Here is a 15,078-nt window from a genome sequence, read left to right as displayed (position 1 = left end):
CATCTCACCATATATTCTCTTCCCTACCCTCCTCTTCTATGTCCCAGTGGCTCCAGGCAGCTGCCACATCCCCAGAGGCAAAGTATATTAAGCAGAATATCAAGCTTGTGGAGAACCCAACACTTCCTATGCTGAGAAGTCTCCTATGTCGTGAAGCTTATCACCCCCTGTATTCACTGTGTGGGTCTTAGGCATAAAGCAAGGAAGGCCCCAAAGAGCTGTGACCCTAACCTTTCTTGTAAGACCCCAGAAGAAGAGTTAAAAGGGTGATTTTGAATTAATAAAGGCACCCAAAGCATAAGAAATGCTCTAATAAGAAGCAAGATGAGTATCTCCACTTAACACATAAGAAAACAAAGGAACGTATGACTCATTAAAGGTCACCAAATGAGACAATGGAAGATTCCTGCAGCACACAGGACTCAGTGAACTGCCAGACTATACTCCCGCCTCCTCAGATATCTCTCTCTCTCTCTCTCTCTCTCTCTCTCTCTCTCTCTCCTCGCTTCTCTCTCACACACACGCACACTCCACATGCATTCACACATGTGTGCTCACATGCATACTGACAAACAAAGCACACATCTCCTTCTTGGTTTTTGAGACAGAGCAGGCTGCATTTGCAAGAACATCCTCTATACTTAATAGGATCTTCACGGGAGAGCATCCATAACACTAACAACCCCCATAGTAACCCTCAGTGCCTCCAGGATAAGTGACAATAGATAGTGTCCTTGTTTCAATTTGTTGCATCTGAGTGACCAAGTACAAAGTGGCCTTATCTCCTGGGTTATTTGGTTTGCCAGAGAGGGCTATTACTCTGATTTGCTCCATTCACTCTGTGGTATATGATTTTTCCTTCCTAGATTCTGTTTGACATTGACAAACTTTAGTAGACTATTTGGTTCCTGGACTAACTCCTCTTACCTCCTATACATAAAAGTAGCCCTGTTCCCTGCCTTCAATCTTCTGGACCATACCTCACACTTGCCTGAGATGACTGTGTTCAAACCCTTATCTTTGTACTCTCATGCATGATCCTTTATCCTCTCCCCCATCCCCATATCAGCTGTAAATTCCAAAAGCCAAGTATCCCCAGGAATTTTTAAACTACACTTGAGAATAAGACAAGAAGCACCAGGCCTCAGAACACATCCATTGCCTGTTAAGGTCGTGGACAGGCACATCCTATGCACCCTGACCCTGAACCATGAGATAGAGGCATCCATAAGCAATATGGCAGCTGCCCCCACTGAGCCACAGGGCATTTCTGAACACTGGGTCTTGGCAGGCTGACTTCTGAGCACCCCCACCCCATACTCCATGGGGGACCTTATTTATATTGTGAACTGTTCCCAGAACACAAGGATCCCTCTGGAGCATACCATCTGGAGAAAGCACATACGAATAGACCCGTGGGGAAAAGTGGAATGTCAACTTCTCCCTAGCCAGAGGACAAGAAAACAACCTTCAGTATTCTAGTCTGCATAACCCTGAGTATAGCTTCAGCCCTGTAATGTGATTAAGGGCACCGCCACAGTAAACACAGAGCCACATGCAACTGAGACAGGTATGGCCACCCAGGGCCAGCCTCAGTAAAGGCCAGCAAGGCCAGCTTAACCTTCCATTTTCTAAGTCATTCCCCACCCACTGTGATTATTGCCCATCCTGACCTGATAGTATCTCCAGGTCACCCCCAACAAGAGGCATAACCATCTAAGAATCCCAGGAGTAGGCCGGGCATGGTGGCACATGCTTGTAATCCCCATGCTTGGGAAGCAGAGACAGGAGGATCACATAGGTTCGAAGCCAGCCATGCTGGCTTCAGAGACCCTGTTTCCAAAAAAAAACATAAAATAGGTCTGGGAGTATAGCCCAGAGGTATAAGGTCTTCCAGGAACCCCAGTACCACCAAAAAAAAAAAAAAAAAGAATCCCAGGAGTGGGCAACCTTCATCTTTGGCACAATGGTTTTGAATACAGAGTAGCACTGTGAAGGTAGGGCAGGCAGCACAGTGTCCCTAATGGCTTTTATAAGCACAAAATCACCACCCAATGCAAAGAGACCAATTTTCAAATTATAGAACTGATTCAAATCTCTGTCTCCGAGCTGCCAGCTGAAAATATGCCACTGCTTAAGTCTGTTCTCGCTCCTGCCTTACCAGGCCCTTTCCCCTGACACGCTTATCCCTGAATGAGCCCAAGTGGCAGCTTAGCAGATCAGAACACATACAAAGAGGCAGGTGCCCCACAGCAGTGATCTCCCTTCCAGACATAAGAAAATGACTCCCATTTGTCAAATGGCTCAGTTTCCCTGAAGACATCAGACAGTCCCTCCTCCTGCACACAGGTGCTCTTGTTTCTCCCAAGAACCAGGAAGAGGATGGGACCCCAGCTCAGACTAGTCAGGCTCACACCATTCTGCTCTTCAAGAGTCCACCTAAGGAGCCCAAGTCAGGAGACAGGAGCTATGTCTCCTGGTATCCCCATGAGTGAGGCTTCCTGCTGGGTACTTGGAAGGTGGTAATAAAATGATTGGCTTTTTTTTTCTTTAATCTTTAATCCACTTCCATCCATGCACCTGATTCTTGGTTGTCCCCCAGAAGATGCTCAAACACTTCCTTTAACATTACGTACATATATGAAATTATCAGTGCCAACCTAAATATCATGTATTGTATAAGGAAGGGAAGGGAGTGGGAAGGGAGCTGGGAGAAGCTCACCAAGTGCCTGTGCCTGTGCCCAATGACTCTGAACTACATTATGATGTGAGACTAAAATACAACAATAAAAGGTTTTTTTTTTTAAAAAAATTGCTAACAACTGTAACAATGATGGTATCATGACAAAAATGAAGGTTTCTATAGTTTGGATTTTAAATGTCCTCTAAAGTTAAAGATTTGGTTCCCTACCTATGGTGCTGATGGAACCTTTTAGAGCTTGAACATGGGGAAAAAGTTAGGTCACTGGGGTTGTGCCCTTGGAGGGGATACTGGAACCCTATCACTTCCTCTCTCTCTCTCTTTCACTTCCCCATCACCATGAGGTAAAATGTTTGTTAAGGTAGATACCCCCACTATGATGTGCTGCCTCTCCACAAGCCCAAGAGCAAGAGTCAACCAACCATAGACTGAACCTCTGAAACTGTGAGCCAAAGTATGCCTTAATTCCTTATAAGCTGATTATCTCAGGTATTTTGTCACACTGATGGGAAGTAGACTAACACAAAAGTGGACTACAGGTTAAAGTTAGAAAGAATGCTGTTGGAATCTGTGCATTTATGCCCTAAAGTACGTGCTTATTCTTAAGCATCAGACTTCTCTACTTAATTAATTCTTAGATATGGTAGTGGGAAAGAAGCTCTGAGAAAAGAGTTGTGAGCAAAGATTTCCCTCTCCCAGGCCACCACCCTAGTCCAAGCCACCATCCATTTCTTGCCCCAAAATGCTGCAGTAGCCCCCTAACATTTCTCTTGTTTTCAGGTTTGCCCATCCCCAATCCAATCTCCATGCAGCATCCAAAGTGACCTTTTAGAAATACAGATTACAAACGAGGCCCTATATCCCTAGTTAACTCTCCCCCCAAATCCTCAATATATGTGGCATGGCTCACGAAGCCTGGGTAGGCTGGTCTGGGCCCAGTTCCCTGAACTCACTTCAATCCCTTTCTTGGCCTTGCCTGGTGCACTCCCAACTCACTGGCCACATTTCATGGCTCAGACACACCCAGCTCTTGCCTGACACAGTGCCTTCGCATGTACCTAGAATTTTCTTCCTTTTACGCTTTGCTTGGTAGTTCCTTCTCACAATTCGAGACTGGACTTAAAATGCCTACCAATAAGCAGAACTCAAGCGTGAGTATCCAGCACTCTCCTCACCTCCCTGCCTCCATGCCACCCAAATCCCTTAATATTATAAAAAGATCCTCTAATTAGCCATGGGTATATAAAAGGCTATGAGCTACTGACCTGCTTCAACAGCATGGCTTCCTGTTTGGCCTTAGTGCCTTCTACCGTGCACGGGGACAGGTCACTCCTACTGAACCACTTTTATACACACAAAGCCACCCCAGACTGACTTATAGAGACCAAGAAGCAGTACTTCAACCTAGGAAGGAGAGACTACAAATGAATTTCCTCTAAAGTCTAGGCTACTTAGCAATTCTTGCAGTGCAAAAGCAGGCCAGAGCCGGGAGTGGTGGCGCACGCTTGTAATCCTCGCGCTTGGGAGGCTGAGACAGGAGGATCGCACAGGTTCAAAGCCAGCCTCAGCTACTTAGTGAGACTCTCAGCAACTTAGTGAGACCCTGTTTCCAAATAAAGTACAAAAAATAGGTCTGGTAGCATAGCCCAGAGGTAGAATGTCTCTGGGTTCCACCCCCAGTACCACACACACACACACACACACACACACACACACACACACAAAGCAGGCCAGAGTGACACTCAAAATCTTTGTGGAAACCCATCTGGCTCTGACTGGCTATCATCTCATTGTGTTGACAAGAAGCTTGCATTCACTTTAAGAGCATGGCAGCCCACCTGATCGAGAAGCCATACTTTTTCTGACCATTAAAGGTCCAATGACTAGAAAGCAGGGGCCAGTAGTCTTCACTAGCTACTGTGTTGCAAAGATGACTTGCAAATATGAGCAGGGAAGAACTGTCTCTTGGTCTCTGTCCATCTCGAAACAAATGGTACTATCCACAGAAGGATCCAGTGTGGCTTAAAACTATCCACCATGAAGCTGAGCGTGGTGGAGCACTCTTGTAATTCCGGCATTTGGGAGGCTGAGAAGAGAGGATCACAGTTCGTCGACAGCCTCAGATATTTAGTGAGGCTCTTTGCAACTCAGTGAGACCGTTTCAAAATAGAGACTAAAAAATAGGACTAGGGTATAGTTTGGAGGTAGAATGCCCCTGGGTTCCATCCCCAGTACTATATCCACCAGGTAGCCAGGTATGATGGCAGCACAAGACTGTAATCTCAATACTTGGGAGGCCAACACAGAACTATTGCAGATTCATGGCCTGCCTTAGCAATGTAGGGCTTCCACAACTTACTGAGACCTTGTTCCAGAATAAAAAATAAAACAGGACTGGGGATATAGCTCAGAGGCAGGATGCCCCTGGGTTCAATCCCCAGTATAGAAAAGAAAAAAAAAGAAAGAAGAAGCTACCACCATGTGGCAAGTGGGTGACAGGTGGCTCTTCCAACAGCCCTTCTAACCCCTTTCTACTGTGACTTCCTGGATTGCCAGAGAGCTAAAAACAAGTTACCAATCTTCCTTATGGCTAAAATTCCTAATGCAACTATACTATTGGCCAACCAAGAACTGAATTAAAACTTAATTCAGTTCTCCTGAATTAAAGGAGGGTGGGTGTGTATTTCACTAGTACAGAACTGGCAAGGCCCTGCCAGTGGCTACCTGATCCCTGTACCATGGATAAGGCGGCATGCCCCTAGAACCAGCTCTTGGCACTGTGGCTTCATCTTCTCCAGATTCCTAACTATATCCCTTGGCCTATTCTGTAGTACTTTTATGGGGATCATTGCTGCAGGCCCAGCCTAGAGCTTACTCTCCCAAACTTTCCAATTATTTGATAAGCCCTTAAATTCCTACATTAAATATCTTTCCTGTTAAGATGGCTAGAGCATTTATGTTATAGATCTGAACCTTGGCTGAGAAAATACCAGTCAATAGCAATGCACTGGTCAATACAACTTTTACAGTAACAGAAATGTTCTGTCATTCTGGGTTATCTAATATGGTAGCCCAAAGTCAAATGCAGTTGATGAGCACCTGAAATATAGCTACTGAGTATTTACAACTTAATTTATTTCAACTTATTTACATCTAGGTAGCCACATTTGACTGGAGGCTACCATATTGGACAACATATATAAGAGGAAGGCATAACTGGAAGAGCATGTTAAAAGCGAGAAAGAGCACTAACTAAACACTTCATTCTAAACTGTGAAAAATTTTATTTTTTAAAAAAAGCAATCAAGTCAGGCATGGTGGCACACACTTGTAATCCTAGTACTTGGGAGGCTAATACAGGAGGATTGCAAGTTCTTGGCCAGCCTCAGTTACTTAGTGAGACCCTTTACAAATTAATGAAACCCTGATTCAAAAATAAATAATAAAAAAACAGGGCTGGTAGTGTAACTTGGATGTAGAATGCTCCTGTGTTCAGTCCCCAGTACTGAAAAATAAAAGCAATCAAGAACTGATCCAGATATTGATGATGCTGATGTGTGGATGGATTTTAACCACCATATGCAAAAGATATAATTTCAAAGATAAGAAATTCTAACCTCCAACAAACAATAGAGATAAATCCAGTGTTTGACATTTTTTCCCAGTGCTGGGAATGAAATCCAGGGCCATACAGATGCCAGGTAGGCATGTGCTCTAATATTGAGCTACATCCCTAGCCCCAGTGTCTAACACTCTTGACAAATAAATGAGAAACAAAAGGAATTGGGGGAGAACTGAGGATTGAACTCAGAGGCATGCCATCCCTGAACTATATGCCCCAACCCTTTTTACTTTGTATTTTGAGACAGGGTCTCATTAAGTTGCTGAGACTGGAATTATAGATGTGTGTCACTGCACCTTGGGAGAAACTAATTTTTTCTCAGTGGGAGGGTGGAGACACTGACAGTGCCCCCCCCCAAGCTAAGTAAAGGTGAGCCCAGGACATCCCAGCTAAGAGTGAACCCCATAGATGTTCACCAGAGTTAACACCCAAGGGGTTTTCTGAATGGGTCAACTATGGTCATTTGCATCTGATCCCTTCTTCCTCTTAACCTGGGCTATTTTCACAGCATTTGAGCAGCATTTCTATTCTCTCTGCCTTCCTTTTTTCTCACCTTGCTATAGTTACAAGAGATGGGGATGCTCAGAGCAGGCCCCAGGACTACAGTACTCAAATTTGCTCTGTGACAAAGAGAGAGTGAGGGACCAAGGACATCTGTGGCTATCCGCCTGACTGAATTGATCAAGCACTGCCTTAAATAAAACTGCCTCATTTCTATTCAGTATCCTACCTGCCTCTAATGACCGAAGCAAAGGCAGGACAGAAGGCAGAGAGCCTGGAGCATTTCAGAAGCCTACACCACCTGGAAAAGTGGTAATGCTACCAGCATTCACACCTCCCAGCAATCCAGCCAACAAAACCTCTTTTCTGTTCTTTATAGGGCAGCTAAGAAAAGGAGAGGAAAAGGAATCCTAATTGGGAATCCCACTGGAGGCAAACCATCAGCACGTGACCACAAGGCCAATATTACCTTGGCTAAAGGACCCTAATCATAATGCCATTTCCCCCTTAGTACTCAAGGGCTCTCATATTGACATCAGAGACCACATGGAAGAGAATAAATTGCAATAATAATAAAATACTTCTTCCACTTATTTTCAAGCATGGATAGAGGGGAAATCTTGATCTCTTGCTATTTTGCACTAAGGCACCTTATTGCCTGTGACCACACACCTAAAGTATAGGCAGGCCCTAGCTGAGGATTAATTGAAATTTATTCAAAGTCAGCATTTTGGTTTTTTAAGTGCAACAGCAGAATACTCTTTGTAGTAAAACAACATATCTGGCCCTGACTAGAGCAGATACCAGGCTAGAAAAATGGCAATGCCACTAGATGCTGATGTGTGGGGAATAAAAGGGAGTGCAGAAATCAGAGACCAAGTATCACAGAAGCTTGGCACAACATGGACAGGACCCCAATACAGCTCAGCACCACCTCTGCTTCAGCTAATAGATGCCTGAGATGAGTTAAGCTCTAATATTTGGGTCTTTCTCATAATCCTCCTACAGGTCAAAGGCTCTATAAGAATGGAAACTGGACCTGTGGCCTTAAAAATCCTAGCACCGTGGTGGTCAGTCAATGCTCAAAACACAATTACTACACAGCAGTCCTTTCATAGAACTTTAATTTGGTCGTCCAAAGTTTCTGTACAGGAAGTTTACAGGGATGATGCTATTTGAGTATTTTGAATTAGTAATATTGGCCATTTGCTAAGTGTGTCTATTTGTTTCTTACTCCCCATCAGAAGGGAAGTCCCAAGAAGCAGGAATCCTGGTCTATTGTGCTTACCTCTACTCTCCAGAGCCCAGATCAAGCTGGAGTGTGGTATGTACATGATAAAATCTGTTGAATGAATGAATGGGTGGATATCTCAAAATTTAACAGTAAGACTTTTCCCTCATGTTAACTGTTTAAACTTCTGTCTGCATGCTACAGAAAGTCTGGTGCTCTCTTTTACTTCACACTTAAAAGAGTATGCACCTACCCAGGCCCCAAAGTAGACAGCACCACCGTGCATGAACAGTTTTCAGCAGCCTCCCTCCTAGTCACCTATGTGGGAGGGTGGGGTTGAGAGGTGAGCCCCCTTGGTTAGTACTTGCTTACCCTAAACATTCACTGTCATTCGTTGAGGTGGGCAGGGCACTCTGGGGAACCAGCAGTACCTGAACTTACTCCATCTTGAGTCTCTAAACACCCAGCTGTAGGGGCTCCTGGCTCAATAGGATGCACAGGTCACTGCAGTGGAGGTGTAGCCTGTTCCTGAGGCTTGGGGCTCAGAGCTCACAGACCCCTCACACCAAGACACCTGAGAGTGGTACAGAGCACGTCCATGCTGTGCTTTGAGAATAACTGAGCGGTAGCAGCTCCTCCAGCCCCACCAAGATGGGGAGGCTGAGTCCTTTACCCTGCCTGCCGCCTCTTCCTCTTAGATATATTATCCTAGGAAAGCAATTTAGCCATCAGAAACAAGATTACTTAAGAAATTGCTATACATGCTTACCCTTCTCAAAAGCCATCCTAACGGACTAATCCAAGTCTCAGGGAGAGTGATACACCTGGGCATTCACTGATGTGTAAATTATGCTAATGCGAAGCTGGAAATGACTTAAAAGCCCATGGCTTAGAGGACTGGTGAGATAAACCAATGTATATCCATGCCACAGGATTTTAGAAAGCCATAAAAGTAACATTTTGAAAAGCATTAATAGGGGGACACCGTTCACATCAATTAAACAACAGAAAGACTTCCGGGAGATGGCAACGAAGAAAAGTGGAGTTTACAAGTCCCGCTAACAATTAATCTCTATTACCACAAAATCAGCACCTTTCATAGCCAGAAAACACCATCAGCAGAGAAATAAAAACTGTAAATACAAGGGACAGAGAAAAAGAGGGCTAGAAGAACAACCAGACACCAGAAAAGAAACCAGCCTGCAGTGCCACGGCCAGAGCCGCGGTGCGGAGCCATGCTGGCGCCATCTTCCCTCGCAGCACCAGGCTCCAGAGAGGAGGGGGACTCAGAACACAGATCAAAACCAGAGAGAAGATATGCCGGCCTCACAGTCAAGGACACAGCAACAGTGCCAAACTGCCCCACGGCAGTTTGGAGTTCACCGGATAACTCCAGATCAGTGCACACAACAACCCACCAAGCTCCAGAGAGGAGGGGTGGACAGCAAGCTGAGGTGAGCAGCTGTGGCACATCCGGGTGTAATTCAGCAGTTTTTTCGGCGCAAGGAGCGTCTAAAGCTCCCAGGGGCTGAACTCAGCACACCCTGCAGGGACTCAGAGCGGAGCTCAAAACCAGAGAAGAAATACGCCAGCCTCACAGCTGAGGGTGTGGCAGTGGCGCTATATTGCCAGCAGCAGCAGCAAGCGAGTTCAACGAGTCCACTACAGTTTCATCAGCGCACTCAACAACCTTGAGTCAAATTGCAGCCCCTAGAGGAGAAATCCCAGTACTGCACTCCCAGGAACTTGCGCAGATATCTCCCTGAGTCGGAGATTTTTGCAGTCCAACCCAGTGGGGGAGTGGCGGTGGCAGAGATATCACACCATAGTCGCAGCTCCCCATAGGAGAACGCCCATCCTGGCACCCCCATGGTCTAAAGCAGCCTTTATTGACTCCTTGGGTCTGAGACTTTGTGATACATCCCAGTAAAGGAGTAGTGGTGACTGAGATACCACAGACTCGAGATCCAGAGCACCTAAAGTGAAGTCATAGTGACCCAGGGAAGAACCCAGAGAAGGCACAAACTTCAGGAATCATGGGAAAGAGGAATAACAATGGAAAAATGAATGCCCACAACCCCACAACATCAGAACCTGATAACACAGAAATTCAGGATCTCTAGAAGATCAAATCAGACAAATAACTGTAGAAATAATAGAGGACCTTCTAAAAGAATTCACAGAGAGTCTAAAAGAGATAAATGATGCAATCATTAAAGGCCTCAATTCAAATTATAAACAACCGATTAGACCATATGGAGAATAGAATCTCGCTCCTAGAAAGATGATCACTCCAAAAATTAACGCATAGTTTCTAATTTAGAAAAAAAAATCCGACAGCAGGAATTTGAAATTGAAGAAATATGGGCCCATTTTAAGAGAGCTAACCTAAGAATAATTGGAATAGAGGAGGGAAAAGAAGGTGAAACCAAAGGGATCAATAATCTCTTCAAGGAATTAAGAGCAGAAAATTTTCCAAACATACAGCAAGAGGTCGATACACAGGTCCAGGAAACTTACAGAACTCCCTTTAGACAGGATCAGAGAAGAGGATCCCCACGCCACATAATTGTCAAAATGACTAATGAGGAAGCCAAGGAGAGATCTTAAAGGCAACAAAAACAAAAGGACAATTGACTTTCAGAGGCAAACCAATTAGAATCACTCCAGACTTCCCAAACCAAGTCATGAAAGCCAGAAGGGCGTGGAGTAACATATTCCAAACTCTGAAAGAAAACAACTTCCAGCCAAAAATTTCCTACCCAGAAAAACTATCTATCAAATTAGATGGGGAAATAAGAAGCTTCCATGACAAACAGAAACTGAAGGAATTTATGTCTTCAAAACCAGCGATAGAGAAAATACTCAAAGAGATTAACTACAAAGAAGAAATAAGTGATACACGCCAGAACCAAAGAAACGAGATTTCCCATCCAGCATACAACTAAGCAAAGAAGAATAAACAGTATCTCAAAAAGAAATAAAATCTTAACATGTTAGGAATTAAAAATTATCTCTCTATAATCACATTGAATGTAAACAGCCTCAACTCCCAAATAAAAAGACATAAAGTGGCAAATTGGATTAAAAACCAGAATCCATCCATCTGCTGCTTACAAGAAACACATCTTACAAGTAAACATAGGAACAAACTCAAGGTAAAGGGCTGGAGCAAGGTAATCCATGCTAATGGAACTCGAAGACAAGCAGGAGTAGCAGCTATGATATCAGACAAGTTAGACTTCAAACCCAAACTTATTAGAAGAGACAAAGCTGGGCGTGGTGCTGCACGCTTGTAATCCCCACGCTTGGAAGGTGGAGACAGGAGGATCACGCTGGTTCGGAGCCAGCCTCGCTGGCTTAAGAGACCCTGTTTCCAAATAAAAAAATATAAAAAATAGGTCTGGGAGTGTAGTCTGGAGGTAGAAAGGCTTCCAGGAACCCCAGTACCACCAGAAGAAGAAGGAGGAGGAGGAGGAGAAGGAGGAGGAGGGGGGGGGAGAGGGAGAAGGGGAGGGGGAGGGGAGGAGGAGGAGAAGGAGAAGGAGAAGGAGGAGAAGGAGAAGAAGAAGAAGAGACAAAGAAGGTCATATTTTACTGGTATAAGAAATAATCCAGCAAGAGGAAATAACAATAATCAACATCTATGCCCCAAACATAGGGGCAGCTACTTTCATAAATCAAACTCTTTGTGACATGAAGTCACACATAAATCCCAATACAATAATACTGGGAGACTTCAACACACTTCTCACAACACTAGACCGATCTTCCAGACAAAGGGTCAGTAAAGATGCCTCAGAACTAAAGAACACCATTAATCAAATGGACCTGTTGGACACATAGAATATTTCACCCAACTACTGCGGAGTTTACATTTTTCTAAGCTGCTCATGAAACCTTCTCCAAAATAGATCACATCCTGGGACACAAAATGAGCACTAGCAAATTTTAAAAATGTTACATACTTCCCTGTGTCATTTCAGACCATAATGGAATGAAACTAGAAATCAACTATAAGAAGACCCAGAGAAACAACATAAACATGTAGAGACTGAACACACTTCTGAATGAAGAATGGGTCATAGAAGATGTAAGAGGTGAAACCAAGAAATTTCTAGAAACAAATGAAAATAAAGATACAACATATCAAAACCTCTGGGACACGTTGAAGGCAGAATTAAAAGGAAAATTTATAGCACTGAGTGCTCACATAAGAAAAACAGAAAATCTTCAAATAACCTAATGACACACCTCAATGCCCTTGAAAAGCAGGAACAATTGAACCCCAAAGCCAGTAGAAGACAGGAAATTATTAAAATTAGAGCAGAAATTAACAAAATAGAGAATAAAAAAATACAGAAAATCAACAAAACCAAAAGCTGGTTTCTTGAAAAAATTAACAAGATAGATAAACCACTAGCCAACCTGACTAAAAAAAGAGAGAGAATCAACCCAAATTATGAAGATAAGAGATGAAAAGGGAGAAATTACTCCTGACAGTGTAGAAATCTAGAGGATTATCAGAAACTACTTTGAAAAACTATACTCCAACAAAATGGAAAATCTGGAGGAAATCGACAACTTCCTAGATAAATACAACCTTCCTAAACTGAGTCAAGAAGATATAGAACACTTAAACCAACCAATAACAATCAAAGAGATTGAAACAGCAATAAAGAGCTTACCATCAAAGAAAAGCCCAGGACCAGATGATAGCTAACCCCAATACTACTCAAACTATTTCATGAAATAGAAAAAACTGGGACTCTCCCAAATACATTCTATGAAGCCAACATCACACTAATACCCAAACCGAATAAAGACAGTTCAAGGAAGGAAAACTACAGGCCTATATCTCTGATGAACTTGGATGCAAAACTATTAAACAAAATACTAGCAACACGCATTCAAAAACCACATCAAGAAAATCATACACCATGACCAGGTAGGGTTCATCCCAGGGATGCAAGGCTGGTTCAACATACGAAAATCAATCCATGTAATTCACCATATAAACAGAATCAAAGCCAAAAATCACATGGTCAATTCAATAGATGCTGAAAAAGCATTTGATAAAATTCAACATCCATTTATGATAAAAAAAAACTGCAGAGAATTGGAATAGAAGGAACATATCTCAACATTATTAAGGCAATCTACAATAAGCCCACCGCCAACATCATATTAAATGGGGAAAAACTTCAATAATTCCCCCTAAAAACAGGAACGAGACAAAGATGTCCATTATCGCCACTTCTCTTCAATATAGTACTAGAGACTCTAGCCAGAGCAATAAGGCAAGAAAAGGAAATCAGAGGAGTACAAATAGGAAAAGAAGAACTCAAACTTTCACTATTTGCAGATGACATGATACTATATGTAGAAAACCCAACAAACTCATAGAACTGATCAACAAATTCAGCAAAGTGTCTGGATACAAAATCAATCTTAAAAAATCAGAAGCTTTCCTGTACACCAACCATAAATGCACTGAAAAAGAAATTCAGAAAACACTTCCACTCAGGATCTCACACAAAAAAATAAAATACTTAGGAATAAACTTGACCAAGGAGGTAAAAGATCTCTACAAAGAAAATTATAAAGCACTGAAAAAAGAAATCAAAGAAGATCTTAGAAGATGGAAGGATCTTCCATGTTCATGGATTGGCAGAATAAATATCATTAAAATGGCCATCCTCCCAAAAGTGATCTACAGATTTAACGTAATGCCCATTAAACTACCAAGATCATTCCTCACAGACAAAGAAAAATCAGTCCTTAAATTTATCTGGAATAACAAAAAGTCCAGAATAGCCAAGGTAGTTCTCAGCAACAAAAACCATGCAGGAGGAATCACAATACCTGACTTTAAACTATACTACAAAGCTATTGTAATAAAAACAGCATGGTACTGGCAGAAAAACAGATACATAGACCAATGGAGCAGAATAGAAGACCCAGAAACAAGTCCACACACTTTCAGCCAATTGATTTTTGACAAAGGGGCCAAACACATACACTGGAAAAAAAGATAGGCTGTTCAACAAATGGTGTTGGCAAAACTGGTTAACCATATGCAGAAAATTGGACCTTAATCCCACTTTCTCACCCTGTACAAAAGTCAATTCAAGATGGATCAAAGACTTGGAAATCAAACCAGAGACCTTGAAGCTCCTTGAAGAGGGCATAGGTCCAACACTGCAACACACAGGCACAGATAAACACTTTCTCAACAAGACCCCAAAGGCACAACAAATTAAAAGGCAAATTAATACATGAGATTGCATGAAACTGAAGAGCTTCTGTCCAGCAAAGGAAATGGTCAAGAACCTCAATCGAGAGCCAACAGAATGGGAGAAGATTTTTGCCACCAACACCACCAATAGAGGACTAATATCTAGAATATACATAGAACTCAAGAAACTCAACACTAAGAAAACAAAGCATCCAATAACAAAATGGGCAAATAAACTAAATAGACACTTCACAAAAAAGAAATTCAAATGGCCAATAAATGCATGAAAAAATGCTCAACATCACTGGCAATCAGAGAGATGCAAATCAAAACTACCCTGAGATTTCACCTAACTCCAACTAGAATGGCAATCATTCAAAACACAAACAACAACATATGCTGGCGAGGATGTGGAGAAGTGGGAACTCTAAGACATTGTTGGTGGGATTGCAAATTAGTGCAACCACTTTGGAAAACAGTATGAAGAATCCTCAGAAGAATGGGAACAAATCTAACATTCAATCCAGCAATACTACTTCTGGGTATCTACCCAAAAGATAGGAAACCAAACTACCAAACTAATGCATGTATATCTATGTTCATAGCTGCACAATTCACCATAGCCAAACTATGGAACCAGCCAAGATGTCCATCAACAGATGAATGGATTACAAAACCGTGGGATATGTACACAATATGTATTTTAATGGCTGATATGTACTCAGCCATTAAAAAAAACTCAGTTACATCATTTTCAGGGAAATGGATGGAAATGGAGGACATTA

The 15,078-nt window shown here is 42.7% G+C and overlaps 1 protein-coding gene across 1 annotated transcript in view; it reads right to left on the bottom strand.

Annotated features, from left to right (window-relative positions):
• Positions 1-15,078, bottom strand: part of CACNA1C (calcium voltage-gated channel subunit alpha1 C) — a gene marked incomplete at both ends in the record, with an annotated part of 767,761 nt that overhangs the window by 604,182 nt on the left and 148,501 nt on the right. The gene's annotated exons all lie outside the window — the stretch shown is intronic.

Source organism: Muscardinus avellanarius (assembly GCF_963383645.1).
Source record: "Muscardinus avellanarius genome assembly, chromosome: 11".
Lineage (NCBI taxonomy): Eukaryota > Metazoa > Chordata > Mammalia > Rodentia > Gliridae > Muscardinus > Muscardinus avellanarius.
This window is presented reverse-complemented; position numbering and strand designations above follow the sequence as displayed.